General features: G+C 45.9%; 1 protein-coding gene across 3 annotated transcripts in view; it reads left to right on the top strand.

Annotated features, from left to right (window-relative positions):
* The window catches only part of VDAC3 (voltage dependent anion channel 3), a 1,015,607-nt gene that overhangs the window by 631,329 nt on the left and 369,640 nt on the right, over window positions 1–14,638 (top strand). The window lies entirely within an intron of this gene.

Here is a 14,638-nt window from a genome sequence, read left to right on the forward strand (position 1 = left end):
CTGCTTCAGACTGAGAAGAGTTGATTTAAGTATGACATTTTTTTTGAGGGGGGGGGGTTTGAGGCTCTGTAAAGGTCAAGTACATTGTAACATTGGCTTGCTGGGTGCAGGGTTTAAATTTCAAATTTAAATCTTTTTAGATGTTTTTCATGTTTCACTGTTGCAGTCATCACATTTGGGTTATCCCTGCCAGGGTAGCCCTCGGCCGGCCTGAATACCAGAGACTTAATATTTCTGCGTCGGTTGCTGACGCTTGAGGACTGATGTCAGTTAATCAGTGGTATAAAGTTAGGCATCCAACGCCATTACATCAGTCTTTCTTGCTGTGGAGCCTGAAGCAGAAGCAGTTTGCGCTAGTGCCGGTCGGCCGCTACCTGACTTTCGTCTCTGAATTTGAAGTCTTCTAAAGCTAAGTACCCCATTGGAGATACTTTTTTCTTGCACTAACCGATGTTAGAAAAAGTTAATTGTCTTGCCTGTGGAAAGCAAATACCACACTGAGACTTCCACTCATACTGCATCACTTGTTTAGGCCCAGACCACGTCATCCCCCATTGTCGCTTCTGTGCTTTGTTCAACACCAGAACTATCCCTCATCGGGCCTTACTTTAGCCAGATTTTTTTCTTTTACGGTCCTCAAATTCCAATATGGCTTCGGTACTATAGAGTCCCTGACTCATACAAATATCTTTTTTAAAAATCCAACAGCTGACCCTGAGGTCATTTATCAAGTGCCAAAAGGGATTAAAGCAACCTCTGCTAAGAATCCCACCCCCTCAGATGGGGATTCTTGAGCATTGGACATACGGAGTAAAAAAGTATACACCTCAGCTACTCTTGCTATCAGATCACTAAATTGTCAGTTCCATGTGCTGAAATTTCAGCAACATACCTTGGAACTTTAGATTCTGCCCAAGCAGGAAAGACATTTTTTTGATTAAAGATTTATAAGACTTAATGCATTCTGCAAGTCAAGTAACTAAACACACTTTGCACTGTGGTTTTGATGCCCTAGAAGCTTCTTGCAGGACAGCAGTCACTGGATCTGTCATTAGAAGACATGCATGGCTTAAGGAACAACCCCTGCCAGACCACATCATATCTTAATTGTTGGATGCCCCCTTGCATAAAGATAACTTATTTGGCACTAAGGCAGAAGAGGTCTTAGAGGGAAGAAAAAGCAAAATTTATGCAAACGGTTAAGGATTTCTTACAGGTCCAGCCCCCCCTAGGTTCAGCAGGCATTGTCCCTCCAAGCACTGGTCCGTTCCTGCTCCCAGTAAACCGGCCCAGCCTGGGCCCCATGGAAACAGACCCCCCCCCCCCAGACAGCAGCCCCAGGGAATGCACAGGTCTAAGCAGTGGATTACCTCCATTTCAAAACCAGGGAGTTATAAGGCACCCCCTTATAGTGAGAACTCACAATGACTGACCACCTCTACCCCCCTCTACTCACTTTCACTTACCCTAGGAGGAAAACTCTCCTTTCACTCAAGCACCTGGCCCACCATTACCAAGGATCAATGGTTTCTGAAGATTGTGTCTCAGGGATACAGATTTTTCTTCCACACCCTTCCACCCTCAAAAGGGTTCCCAGATCTACCACCAAACCAGTGGGCAGAGGCTCAAAAGCAAATCCTTTCCCTGCTCTGAGGGCAATAGAGCACATTCCTGCAGAACAAATCGGCCAAGGCTTTTACTCCAGATTTTTTCTGGTGCCCAGAAAAGAGGGCACCTGGCACCCCATCCTCTATCTATCCATTCTAAACACCTTCCTGTTGATCCCAAAATGCAAAATGCTCACCCTCCAGCAGCTGCTACTCATGCTCTCAAAGGACACTTGGCTAGCCACAGTAGATCTAAAAGAGGCCTACCTCCACATTCCTATCAGGGAATCATGCAGGAAATATCTCCGCTTCAGGGCAGGATCTCAACACTTTCAGTTCTCTGCACTTCCCTTTGGCTTATCTACTGCTTCCATAGTTTTCACAAAATGTCTGGCTCCGACCATTGCCTTTTGTAGACAAACAAATATTCAAATTTACCCATACTTGGACAACTGCCTTATTCAGGCAGATGGCCAGGAAAAGCTGCTCAAGCACCTGGCCTTGGTAAAGACCCTACTAATCTCCCTAGGGTACACAGTCAACGAAAAGAAATCCAAACATGTGCCCACCCAAAGGATAATCTTCCTGGGAGCAAGTCTGGACACAGCATCCCAGATGGAAACCCTTACAGCAAAGAAACAAATTTTCTTGACAGCCTACCACTTTCAGCTAGCCACCAGGCCCAGCTATCTGCAAGGAAGATCCCGCAAGCCCTGGGGTTCTTGGCATCTTGCATACTACTCATTCCATGTGCCAGACTGCATATGCGGGAACTTCAGTGGTATCCAAAGAGCCTTTGGTGTCAACACTCTCAAGACCTGGAAAATCTTACACCTATAATCTCTTGCCTCAGAAAGGAATTTCTTTGGTGGGCAACAGCATGCTCCCACAACAAGGGACTGCCCTTCTCCCCACCCCCCCCTGCCCAGACCCTTTCCTGACAGCCTACCACTTTCAGCTAGCCACCAGGCCCAGCTATCTGCAAGGAAGATCCTGCAAGCCCTGGGGTTCTTGGCATCTTGCATACTACTCATTCTATGTGCCAGACTGCATATGCGGGAACTTCAATGGTATCCAAAGAGCCTTTGATGTCAACACTCTCAAGACCTGGAAAATCTTACACCTATAATCTCTTGCCTCAGAAAGGAATTTCTTTGGTGGGCAACAGCATGCTCCCACAACAAGGGACTACCCTTCTCCCCACCCCCTGCCCAGACCCTTTCCTGACAGCCTACCACTTTCAGCTAGCCACCAGGCCCAGCTATCTGCAAGGAAGATCCCACAAGCCCTGGGGTTCTTGGCATCTTGCATACTACTCATTCCATGTGCCAGACTGCATATGCGGGAACTTCAGTGGTATCCAAAGAGCCTTTGGTGTCAACACTCTCAAGACCTGGAAAATCTTACACCTATAATCTCTTGCCTCAGAAAGGAATTTCTTTGGTGGACAACAGCATGCTCCCACAACAAGGGACTGCCCTTCTCCCCACCCCTCCCTGCCCAGACCCTCACCACAGATGCATCAGATTACGCTTGGGGTGCACCCCTGGATGGCAGGTGCATACTGGGCCAATTGAGCCCACAGCAAATCCCTCTGCACATATCTCAAAAAAAGAGATGATGGCTGTGCAGCACACCTATATAGCTTTCAAATACCTTATCTCTCTCCAGGGGTTCTCCTGATCAAAACAGACAATGCCACTGTGATGTGGTACATCAACAAGCAGGGAAGGACTCACTCCTACCCTCAATCCCTATCATGCTCTCCCAACTCTCTGGCAGACCAATTAAGCAGAAACCTTCTGGACCCACACAAGTGGCAACTCAACAGAAGTACCTTCACCCTAATAACTCAGAAATGGGGAACCCCGAAATTCGACCCCTCTGCCTCCCACACCAACCGTCAGCTCAGCAAATTCTGCATCAGGGAACATCACTGCATGGCTTGGAAAGTGGATGCCCTCTCCTTCCCCTAGGCCACTCTGTCGGTCTGTGCCTTTCCTCCTCTACCTCTCATCCCCAGGGTACTGTTCAAAATAAGGGAGGAAAAACCAAGGACCATTCTTATAGCTCCAGACTGGCCTTGACAACACTGGTACCCCTTGCTGCGCAGCCTGTCCCGGCTGCCTCCCTGGCATCCTCCTCAGATTCCAAACTTCCTGACCCAATGGGAAGGGGAATTCATGCATCCCCATTTGCAGACACTCAATTGGGCAGCTTAGCTTATTCCCCAACCCCGAACCAGTCTGCTATCCTCAGTAAACAGGTTCTGGATGTTATCTGTGAGGCCAGACGTCCTAGCAGCAGAAAGTCTTATGCAGATAAATGGAAAAGGTTCTACACCTGGATTCAGGCTAAGGGAGCCAATACGGCACAGCCCTTCATCCCTCTCATCCTGGATTACTTAGCTGACCAAACAGACAGTGGTCTCTCTTTCCCCAATATAAAAATTCATGCCTCTGCTGTTTCTGCTCATTTTCCCACTGAGCAGCCCCTTTTCTCACACCCTTTGATTAAACAGTTCCTCAGGGGGGCTAGCAACTTGAGGCCCCCCCAGAAGGGCACCAACACCAGCTTCTACCTTAATTTTGTCTTGGAAAAGCTCACCCTGCTCCCTTTCTAACTAGCTTTTTCTGCAGAGCTAAAATTTCTCTCCTGGAAGACAGCATTCCTTCTGGCCATCACTTCAGCCAGAAGAGTCTCTGAGCTGCAAGCACTCATGGCTGTGGAACCCTTCATCATTTTCCATGCAGCAGGTTATCCTTCAGAACTAGCCCATCCTTCATGCCCAAGGTGGTGTCCAATGTGGCTCTCAACTAATCCATTCATTTTCCCACCTTCTTTACTAATCCCCAGAACAAGAGGCAAAGGTTTATTCACTCTCTAGATGTGCACAGACAGCTCAGATTCTATCTGGACAGGACTAAATCCTTTGGAAAGTCTGATCGATTGCTGGTTAGCTTTGGTACAGGGGCAATAGGCAAAAGCCATCTCCAAGCAAATCTTTTCCAAATAGAGAGCACACTGCATCCATTTCTGCTACAAACAGCATGGAAGCCTCCCCCAAGGGGTCAGGACACACTCCAGCAGAGCAACCTCCACCTCTGCAGCTTTCCTTAGAGGAGTCCCCACCAGGGACTTCCTGGAGGTGCTACTTGGACAATCTGTTCACACTTTTACAAAACATTACCACCTGCCTCTCTTCTCCAATTCCAGGGCAGGGTTTTCCTCTGCAGTCTTGCCGGGCATTCTAGCCAGCCCCTGGTTTCCTTGACTGCCTCCACCCATTTCCTCAGCTTTGGGAATCTACCCAAGTCTGAAAACTGCAACAGTGAAACACGAAGGACATAGTACAGTTGTGTACACTTACCATAAATGTAGATGTTCAAGTGTGCTCACTGTTGCAGTCCTCGTTTCCCTCCCTCCTTCCCCCTTTATTCTCTTTCTCCTTTTATTACCATTCTTGCTTGTTCTCCTTTCCTTACAAAGGACATAGTGGTATTTATTTTCCACTGGTGGGGTTCTTCCACTAGCACCTGGCCTCCTACCTTGGGGGCTCCTGACAGGTTAAGGCAAGAAAAACTGATGTAATGGCATTGGATGCCTTCCTTTATACCACTGACGTCAGTCCTCAAGCTACAGCAACCAATGCAGAAATATTAAGTCTCTGGTATTCAGGCCGGCTGAGGGCTACCCTGGCAGGGATAACCCAAATGTGATGACTGCAACAGTGAATACACTCCGACATCTACATTTATGGTAAGTGTACACAACTATACTTTCTGATTACATTATTAAAGACCATATTCTGTTACCGTATCTGGTTTCAGATCAGTCTGGTGTTACTTCTGAAAAAAAAATTGGAGTGATTTTATCCCACTCACTGTTATAGCACTTTTTTGTTTTGTTTTGGAAGTTTAACATTATGGTAAGTAACGTTTTTTATTTGATTTCTGTGCATTAAGAGTATGTTGCTTAATAGTGTTTGAGAAAAGAGCCGGGAAAAGGAGTTTCACTCATGTTTGTGAACTTTGCCATTCTTGCCTCTGCCTCCCTACTCATTTTTTTTCCTTGAAAGAATATGTAACTGTCATCATTTTGGCGTAGGATTTATCCTGAAGGAACAGTATGCTAAGAGTGTTTTGGAGGTGAAAAGCGTGTTGGATAGAGTGATGTTTATAAAGCTGGAAATTGATGGGGTAATGATGAATGTTGTTAGTGCATATGCTCCACAAGTTGGGTGTGCGATGGATGAGAAAGAAAAATTTTGGAGTGAGTTTGAAGTGGTGATGACTTTACCCAAGGGTGAGAGAGTGGTGATTGGAGCAGATTTCAATGGGCATGTTGGTGAAGGGAATAGAGAGGATGAGGAAGTGATGGGTAGATACGGTGTTAAAGGAATGCAGAGGGTCAGATAGTAATGGATTTTGCGAAAAGGATGTACATGGCTGTGGTGAATATGTATTTTAACAAGAGGGAGGAGCATAGGGTGACATACAAGAGTGGAGGAAGATGCACACAGGTGGATTATATCTTATGTAGGAGGGCCAGTTTGAAGGCGATTGGAGACCGTAAAGTGGTGACTGGGGAAAGTGTAGTTAGGCAGCATAGGATGGTAGTTTGTAGCATGACTATGATCAAGAAGAAGAGGAGGAGGAGTGTGAGGGCAGCACCAAGGATCAAATGGTGGAAATTGAAAAATGGTAATTGTGAGGTGGAGTTCAGGGATGAGTTAAGACAGGCATTGGGTGGCAGTGAAGAATTACCAAATAGCTGGGTAACTACAGCAGAGCTAGTAAGGGCGACTGCTAGAAAGATGCTTGGTATGACATCTGGACAAAGGAAGGACGGCAAGGAAACGTGGTGGAATGAGGAAGTACAGGAGAGTATACAGAGAAAGAGGTTGGCAAAGAAGTTGGATTGTCAGAGAGATGATGAAAGTAGGCAGGAGTATAAGGAGATGTCCTTCAAGGATGCATCTGCAGTCATAACATATGGGTTGTCCTGCCTCAGGCAGCCCTTCGGTCGGCCGGATTCCAAAGTCTGGGTCTGGCCTCGGCTGATGTCGCACTTTCCCCGACCTCACAGCTCCTGGGGTATAAAGGCATCAGCCGACGCCATTTTCCTCAGTCTTTCTTCCCGCGCGGTGCCCGAAGCAGAAGCTGTTCGCAAGTGCCGGTCGGTCAGATCCAGAGATTTCAGCTACCGAATACTTCGAAAAAGCTAAGTACCCCGTTGGGGACTCTTTCTTGCCTCAGCCGATGTCAGACAAAGTAAATAATTGTTTAACTTGTGGGAAACAAATACCTCATAAGGATTTCCATTCTTACTGCCTTCCCTGCTTAGGCCCAGACCACGACGTATCAGCTTGTTTAGCCTGTGCCTCCTTCAACCGACGGACTCTTAGACGTCGGTCGGAGTTTGCAGAAGAATTTTTTGGATCCACTTTTGCATATAAAATGCCGTCGGAGACTCCGACTACGCATTTGGCCAAAAAACGCAGGGAAAAGGACCGACACTCGCGGCCCGCGGTTTCGGCTGAAACCGAGCCCTCGGTTCTTCCTACGACAGAAACCTTACCTCCGACAACCGAGGCCAGAGAGGCCCCGGCTGAGTCGGCTTCAGAAAACCCTACCGAAGCTAGCGCTCAAGATTTATCCGACACCATTCCTTTGGACATATCTACACCTGCACGTGGGGCAGCTAGGCCCCCAGCTTCTATGTCTATTAAGGCCTTCTCCAGGGCTAAAGCTGCCAAACTTTCAAAAGCTTTACCTGCCAAATCTACTTCTCAGAGGCCTTCCTCAAGTTCTCAGATTCTCAGTCTTGCTGAGGACCTGATATCCTTGATTAGGGGTTCCCAACCTCACCCAGACAGGGCCTCCCAACCACCACCAGACAAAAGGCCTAGGACTGAACCCTCTGAACCTGTCTCCTCTGACTACTCCACAGATGGATCTGATTTGTCAGACCATCAAGAAGGGGCCTATTCTCCTTACGAGGATTCAGATGCTGAAGATTCTATCCCTTCTGCCTCCCCTCCTGAAGAATTTTCCTTTGGGGAAACCTTGCACTCTGAGGGAACACTTTCAATGGCAGGGTCAGGATTTTTCTGATTCTAGAAAAAGGCTAAGGACTTTTTTACATTTACCACAGCATAGGCCCTTAGCCATACCACCAGTGCTAACTGTAATTGATGATGTGTATAATGAGGTTAGTTCTGCACCTGATTCTCTTCCTCCGGCCCCTGCCAAACCTGACAGATATTACAGGGTCCCAGTTCTCACTTCCACCTGTATAAAGCCCATGCTGCAGATCCAGAAACTATCTCACAGGGCCCAAAGGTGTTGCAGCTACCACTGCTAAAATCCCCTACCCTCTGACAGAGAGTCTAGAGCATTAGAGATGGGGTAAAAAGGTTTATACATCTGCTACTCTTTATGCCAGGGCTTTAAACTGTCAATTCCATATGATACAGTACCAGGAATATTTGTTAGAGCAGCTGAATAAGAAGATTTCTTCTCCTGAACCTTTTAGACCGTAAATCCCTTCAGGATTTGGTACACAACTCTCAGCAGGTCAGTAATCATTTCTTAAAATGTGGCTATGATGCACTGGAGGCTTCATTTAGATCAGCTATGACTGGGGCAGTAATTCGTAGGCATGCCTGGCTGAAAGAACAATCCCTGCCAGACCATGTCAAGGCTAAGCTCCTAGATGCTCCGGGCCAAGGATTTTACTCCAGACTATTCCTTGTACCAAGAAAAGAAAACCAATGGAGGCCTATTCTCGACTTGTCCGCACTGAACACATATCACATTGTACCAAAATTCAAAATGCTGACCCTACAGCAATTTCTTCCCATGTTGGGCAAGGAGTCTTGGCTGGTGACTCCTAGATCTCAAGGAGGCATACCTGCACGTCCCTATCCGACCAGATTGCAGAAGATACCTCAGATTTCTTGCAGGATCAGAGCATTATCAATTCTCAGCATTGCCCTTTGGCTTATCTACTGCGCCCAGAGTATTCACGAAACGCCTGGCATCAGTAATTGCACACTGCAGACTTCAGGGAATTCAAATCTACCCATACCTGGACGACTGCCTAATACAAGCGGATAACAAGACAAAATTGATAAAAGATTTGGCCTATGTCATACACCTGCTACAGGCCTTGGGATACACAGTCAACATCCAAAAGTCAAGACTAGTGCCATCCCAAAGGATAACCTTTTTGGGTGCAGATCTGGACACAATAACTCAGATGGCTTTTCTCACAGAAGAAAAACAAAAACAACTTCCAGATTATTTCATGACTTTGACAAGACAAACTCAGCTTACTGCAAGGAAAGTCCTGCAGGCCCTGGGTTTCATGGCATCCTGCATAATCTTGATCCCACATGCCAGGCTGCATATGAGAAAATTACAATGGTACCTAAGGAATGTATGGTCTCAGCACAGTCACAGTCTAGAAACCATGATACCAATCATTCCTTGCCTTCAAAAGGAATTCCTGTGGTGGGCTCAGGCCTGCCAGTCCAACAGAGGGTTGCCTTTCACAAAACCAAAACCAAGGCAGACCATCACCACGGACGCCTCAGACCTAGGATGGGGAGCACACATAGAGGACAAATGTATCCAAGGCCTGTGGTCTCAAGGACAGTTAAACTTGCACATAAACAAAAAGGAGATGCTGGCAGTGAAGCATGCAATCGAGGCATTCAAACCATTCCTCCAGCAAGGACATCTGCTAAGGACGGACAACACCACAGTCATGTGGTACATAAACAAACAGGGAGGCACGCATTCCTACCCTCTATGCTGGATGGCAATAGATCTGTGGAACCTAGGCCTGAACCTCAATATCCAGCTGCAGGCCATATTTGTACCAGGAAAAGAGAATTCACTAGCAGACAGTTTAAGCAGGACTACCACGGATGCTCATGAATGGATGCTGCATCCAGACATTTTCAAACTCATAAAGGAATGGGGATTGCCAGACATAGACCTGTTCGCCTCCCCTCTCAACCACCAACTGAAGAAATTCTGCTCAAGGACATACCACCCGCAAGCCTGGAGGGTGGACTCTCTCTTTCAGCTGGAATGCCCTAATAGTGTATGCATTCCCACCTCTCCCATTGATGTGCAAGGTTCTTCTGAAGATCAGGGAAGAACAGCCAAAGGTGATACTAATAGCTCCGGACTGGCCAAGACAACACTGGTATCCGCTACTGAAAAACATGTCTCAGGAGAACTCATGGCCTCTACCCCTATGGCCTCTTCTTCTAATGCAGAACAATTTCAAGACCATGCATCCAAGCCTGAAAACTCTGCAACTAACTGCCTGGAAAATTGCTTGAAACCAAACCAAGCTGTCTTATCTCAGAGGGTCAAGGACATTATCCTGGAGTCTCACAGACCCTCCACAAGGAAAGCATACTCAGCTAAATGGAAGAGATTCCTCATTTGGAGCACATCAAAGGGCACAGATGTTACAGTGGCAAACCTAGCACACATCCTAGTATACTTAGCAGAATTGTTCCACAATGGCCTGTCTTACTCTTCCATTAAGATTCATGCTTCAGCAATTTCAGCAGAATACAATATGGATCCTCCTCTCTTCTCTCACCCTCTACTCAGACAATTTCTGAGAGGAATCAAAAATGTTAAACCTCCAAGGAGACCCCCTCTACCTGCATGGGATCTCAATTTTGTGCTGGAAAAATTGACACTACCCCATTTTGAACCAGCAGCATCAGCAGATTTACAGTTTTTATCTTGGAAAACTGCTTTCCTTCTGGCAATCACTTCAGCAAGAAGAGTATCCGAGCTACAGGCATTAATGGCAGTGCAGCCTTTCATTATTTTTCACCAGGATAGAGTGTCTCTGAGAACCAGTCCAACTTTCATGCCTAAGGTGGTATCCAGGGTATCCTTGAACCAAGCCATTCATTTGCCTACGTTCTTCCCTAACCCGCAGAACAAAGGAGAGAAACTCTTGCACACCTTGGATATACACAGACAGCTACGCTACTATCTGGACAGAACTAAAACTAGCAGAAAAACTGACCAACTTTTTGTAGCCTATGCAACTGGTGCAAGGAAAAGCAATTTCAAGCAGACAATTTCAAAATGGATAGGAAATTGCATTCGCTTTGCTACTCTTTTCATGGAAAGACAGCTCCTGAACATATCAGGCCTCATTCCACAAGGGCCACAGCCACCACTACAGCTTTCCTTCGAGGGGTGGCTACCAAGGACATTTTAGAAGCTGCTACTTGGAGCTCCTTGCATACATTTGCCAAGCATTATAATCTACCTTTATACTCCAGATCCCGAGCAGGCTTTGCAACTGCAGTTTTACAGGGGATCTTAACTACACCATCCTTATCTTAGTACCTCCTCCCCCAGTTTGGCTATGGTATTCTACCCATATGTTATGACTGCAGATGCATCCTTGAAGGACATAGTACAGTTTTGTACCTACCATAAATGTAGATATCTGATAGGTATGCATCTGCAGTCAGGATTACCCACCCTCCTTCCCCTCTGTGGTATTCCTAGGGTGCTTACACCTCTTTCAGCTAGCTGGGGGGATATGTTGTGGTGTATTTGTTTGTTTGTATATATGTGTGTGTATATATATATATATATATATATATATATATATATATATATTTTTTTTTTTTTTTTGCTACTGTTTCGAACATTCAACATTTATCCAAATTTAGCCTTCCTAGAGGGCACCTGGCATCTGGGGCAAGAAACACTGAGGAAAATGGCGTCGGCTGATGCCTTTGTACCCCAGGAGCTGTGACGTCGGGGAAAGTGCGACATCAGCCGAGGCCAGACCAAGACTTTGGAATCCGGCCGACCGAAGGGCTGCCTGAGGCAGGACAACCCATATGTTATGACTGCAGATGCATACCTATCGGACATCTACATTTATGGTAGGTACAAAACTGTACTATGAGGTGCATGGCAAAGAGAGAGATGGCAAGGGATAAGGCATATGAAGAGTTGTGTGAAAGGTTGGACACTGGAGTGAGAAAAGGACCTGTACCGATTGGCTAGACAGAGGGACCGAGCTAGGAAAGATGTGCAGCAGGTAAGGGTGATAAAGGATAATGAGGGAAACATACTCACAAGTGAGGAGAGTGTGTTGAGTAGATGGAAAGATTACTTTGAGGGGTTGATGAATGAAGAGAATGGGGGAGGAGAAGGTTGGATGATGTGGGGATAGTGAATCATGAAGTGCAATGGATTAGCAAGGAGGAAGTAAGGATAGCTATGAAGAGGCTGAAGAATGGAAAGGCTGTTGGTCCAGGTGACATACCTGTGGAAGCATGGAGGTGTTTGGCTGAAATGGCAGTGGAGTTTTTAACCAGGTTGTTTAATGAAATCTTGGAAAGTGAGAAGATGCCTGAGGAATGGAGAAAGTGTTTTGGTACCGATTTTTAAGAATAAGGGTGATGTGCAGAGCTGTAGTAACTACAGTGGGATTAAACTGATCAGTCACAGCATGAAGTTATTGGGAAAGAGTAGTGGAAGCTAGGTTAAGAAGGGACGTGATGATTAGTGATCAGCAGTATGGTTTCATGCCGGGAAAGAGCACTACAGATGCGATGTTTGCTCTGAGAGTGTTGATGGAGAAGTATAGAGAAGGTCAGGAGTTGCATTGTGTTTTTGTAGACTTACAGAAAGCATATGACAGGGTGACTAGAGAGGAGTTGTGGTATTGTATGAGGAAGATGGGAGTGTCAGAGAAGTATGTAAGAGTGGCACAGGATATGTACGAGGGTAGTGTGACAGCGGTGAGGTCTGTGGTGGGAGTGACGGATGCATTTAAGGTGGAGGTGGGGTTACATCAAGGATCAGCTCTGAGCCCTTTCTTATTTGCAGTGATGATGGACAGGTTGACAGACGAGATCAGGTGGGAGTCCACGTGGACTGTTTGCAGATGACATTGTGATGTGTAGTGCGAGTAGGGAACAGGTGGAAGAGACCCTGGAGAGGTGGAGATATGCTCTAGAGAGGAAGAATGAAGGTCAACAGGACTAAGACAATATATGTGTGTGAATGAGGAGGATAGAGGAATGGTGAGGATGATAGGAGTAGAGGTGGCGAAGGTGGATGAGTTTAAATACTAGGGATCAGTAGTTCAGAGTAACGGTGAGTTTGGAAGAGAGGTGAAGAAGAGAGTACAGGCAGGGGTGGAGAAGGGTGTCAGGAGTGATTTGTGACAGACTAGTACCAGTAAGAGTGAAAAGGAAGGTCTACAAGAGGGGTAGTGAGGCCAGCTGTGTTATATGGGTTGGAGACAGTGGCATTGACAGAAAGGCAGAAGTTTGAGCTGGATGTGGCAAAAGATGTTAAGATTTGCACTGGGTGTGACGAGGGTGGACAGGATTAGGAATAAGTATATTAGAGGGTCAGCCCAGGTTGGAAGGTTTGGAGCCAGAGTGGCAAGATTATGTTGGTTTGGACATGTGCTGAGGAGGGATGCTGAGTATATTGGGAAAAAGATGCTATGGATGAAGCTACCAAGGTAACAGGAAAAGAGGAAGGCCTACGATAAGGTTTATGGATGTGTTGAGAGAGGACATGGAGGTGGTTGGTGTGACAGAGCAAGATGCAGAGGACAGGAAGAAATGGAAACAGATGATCTGCTGTGGTGACCCCTAATGGGACCAGCCGAAATAAGGTGATAATTTTGGTGTGTGTGTGTGTGTGTGTGTGTGTGTGTGTGTGTGTGTGTGTGTGTGTGTGTGTGTGTGTGTGTGTTTTCCAACACACCTAGCATTCATTCATAAAAGATAAATCTGCAGCCTTTTTCTACACTGAATTTACTTCTGTTATTTAGTGGTTGTTACTGTGCTTGCTTACTCATACAAGTATGTTAAATGATTTCCTCTGGAGTGCATTACTTGTTCTTTATAATTAGGTCATGGTTAAAAATAGGCTGCCAGCTGGCCCTTTCTACTAACCTACAGATGAAGTGTAGTCCAAGCAGAGAGCAATACCCACTGATCTTTTCTTGTATCTCTTACTGCCCTACATATTCATTGAGCTGCGGTGTTAATTTTGTTCATGACCAGCTACTTAGTGACACATCCCACCTTCCACCAACACAGGTATGCTGTTGTGTATACATGTCACATGTTGCTTGAAATGAAAGTCAGATAAAACTTGTCTGCATTTGGGTTTTTCATCAATTGTATATTTTCTGCCATTTAGAGATCAGGGTGTACACAGGAAGGGTAAACCTGAAGTAGAATTTGATGTCCATACCTTGCTGTATGTAAAATACATTACCGTTAAACATTTGCTCTTTCTAGTGGATGCAGAGGGTGGCTGTTGTCAACCATTCCACAGCACGTGATCTTGCTTGTGTAGTGCTAACCATCTGGCCTGACTTGGTGAAGATGGCTTTGGAATAGTTTGCTTTTACCCCATCCAGGATTCTTTCCATGTGTGCCAGACCGAATCTTGCATTGCACGACTGCCACACTCATCATAGCTGTGACCATTTGAAGAAGGCAGACGCTGGAAATTCTGTTCGGGGAAAGAATTGCAAATTCCTTTGTAACTCCTTATTTGATCATGTTGAGGCTAGCAAATTCCCTTGCTGTCTTGTCTTTAGAAGGTGGTTTTGGATTGGAGTCTTTTATTACTTGGTGAGACACCATCGCTAGACTGTAGCCACCACCTAAACCCTATTCTTTGCTCCTGGAATCTGTATAAACACAATGTACCCAATTAAATGTAGGCAACTGTGGGTGGTTCCACTTCAGTATTCTCGTGTTACATTTGCTTGATAGCAGGAGGATATAGTAAACTTACCTAGTCCAACCTTTAGGTGCATTTAACTGTCTACTTTTGCTTCATTTATGTCTTTCTCCATGTCAAGTGCTGTTTGAAATATAGATTCACCCTTTTCCACCTTAGCCCATTCCACAAGTATATAATTCTAACTGAAGAATTGCTTTTGAGAGCTGGTGAGTAGTTAGTCCTGGAAGTCTCTCATTTGCC

Source organism: Protopterus annectens, chromosome 9.part0 (assembly GCF_019279795.1).
Source record: "Protopterus annectens isolate FY-2018-M chromosome 9.part0, PAN1.0, whole genome shotgun sequence".
Lineage (NCBI taxonomy): Eukaryota > Metazoa > Chordata > Ceratodontiformes > Protopteridae > Protopterus > Protopterus annectens.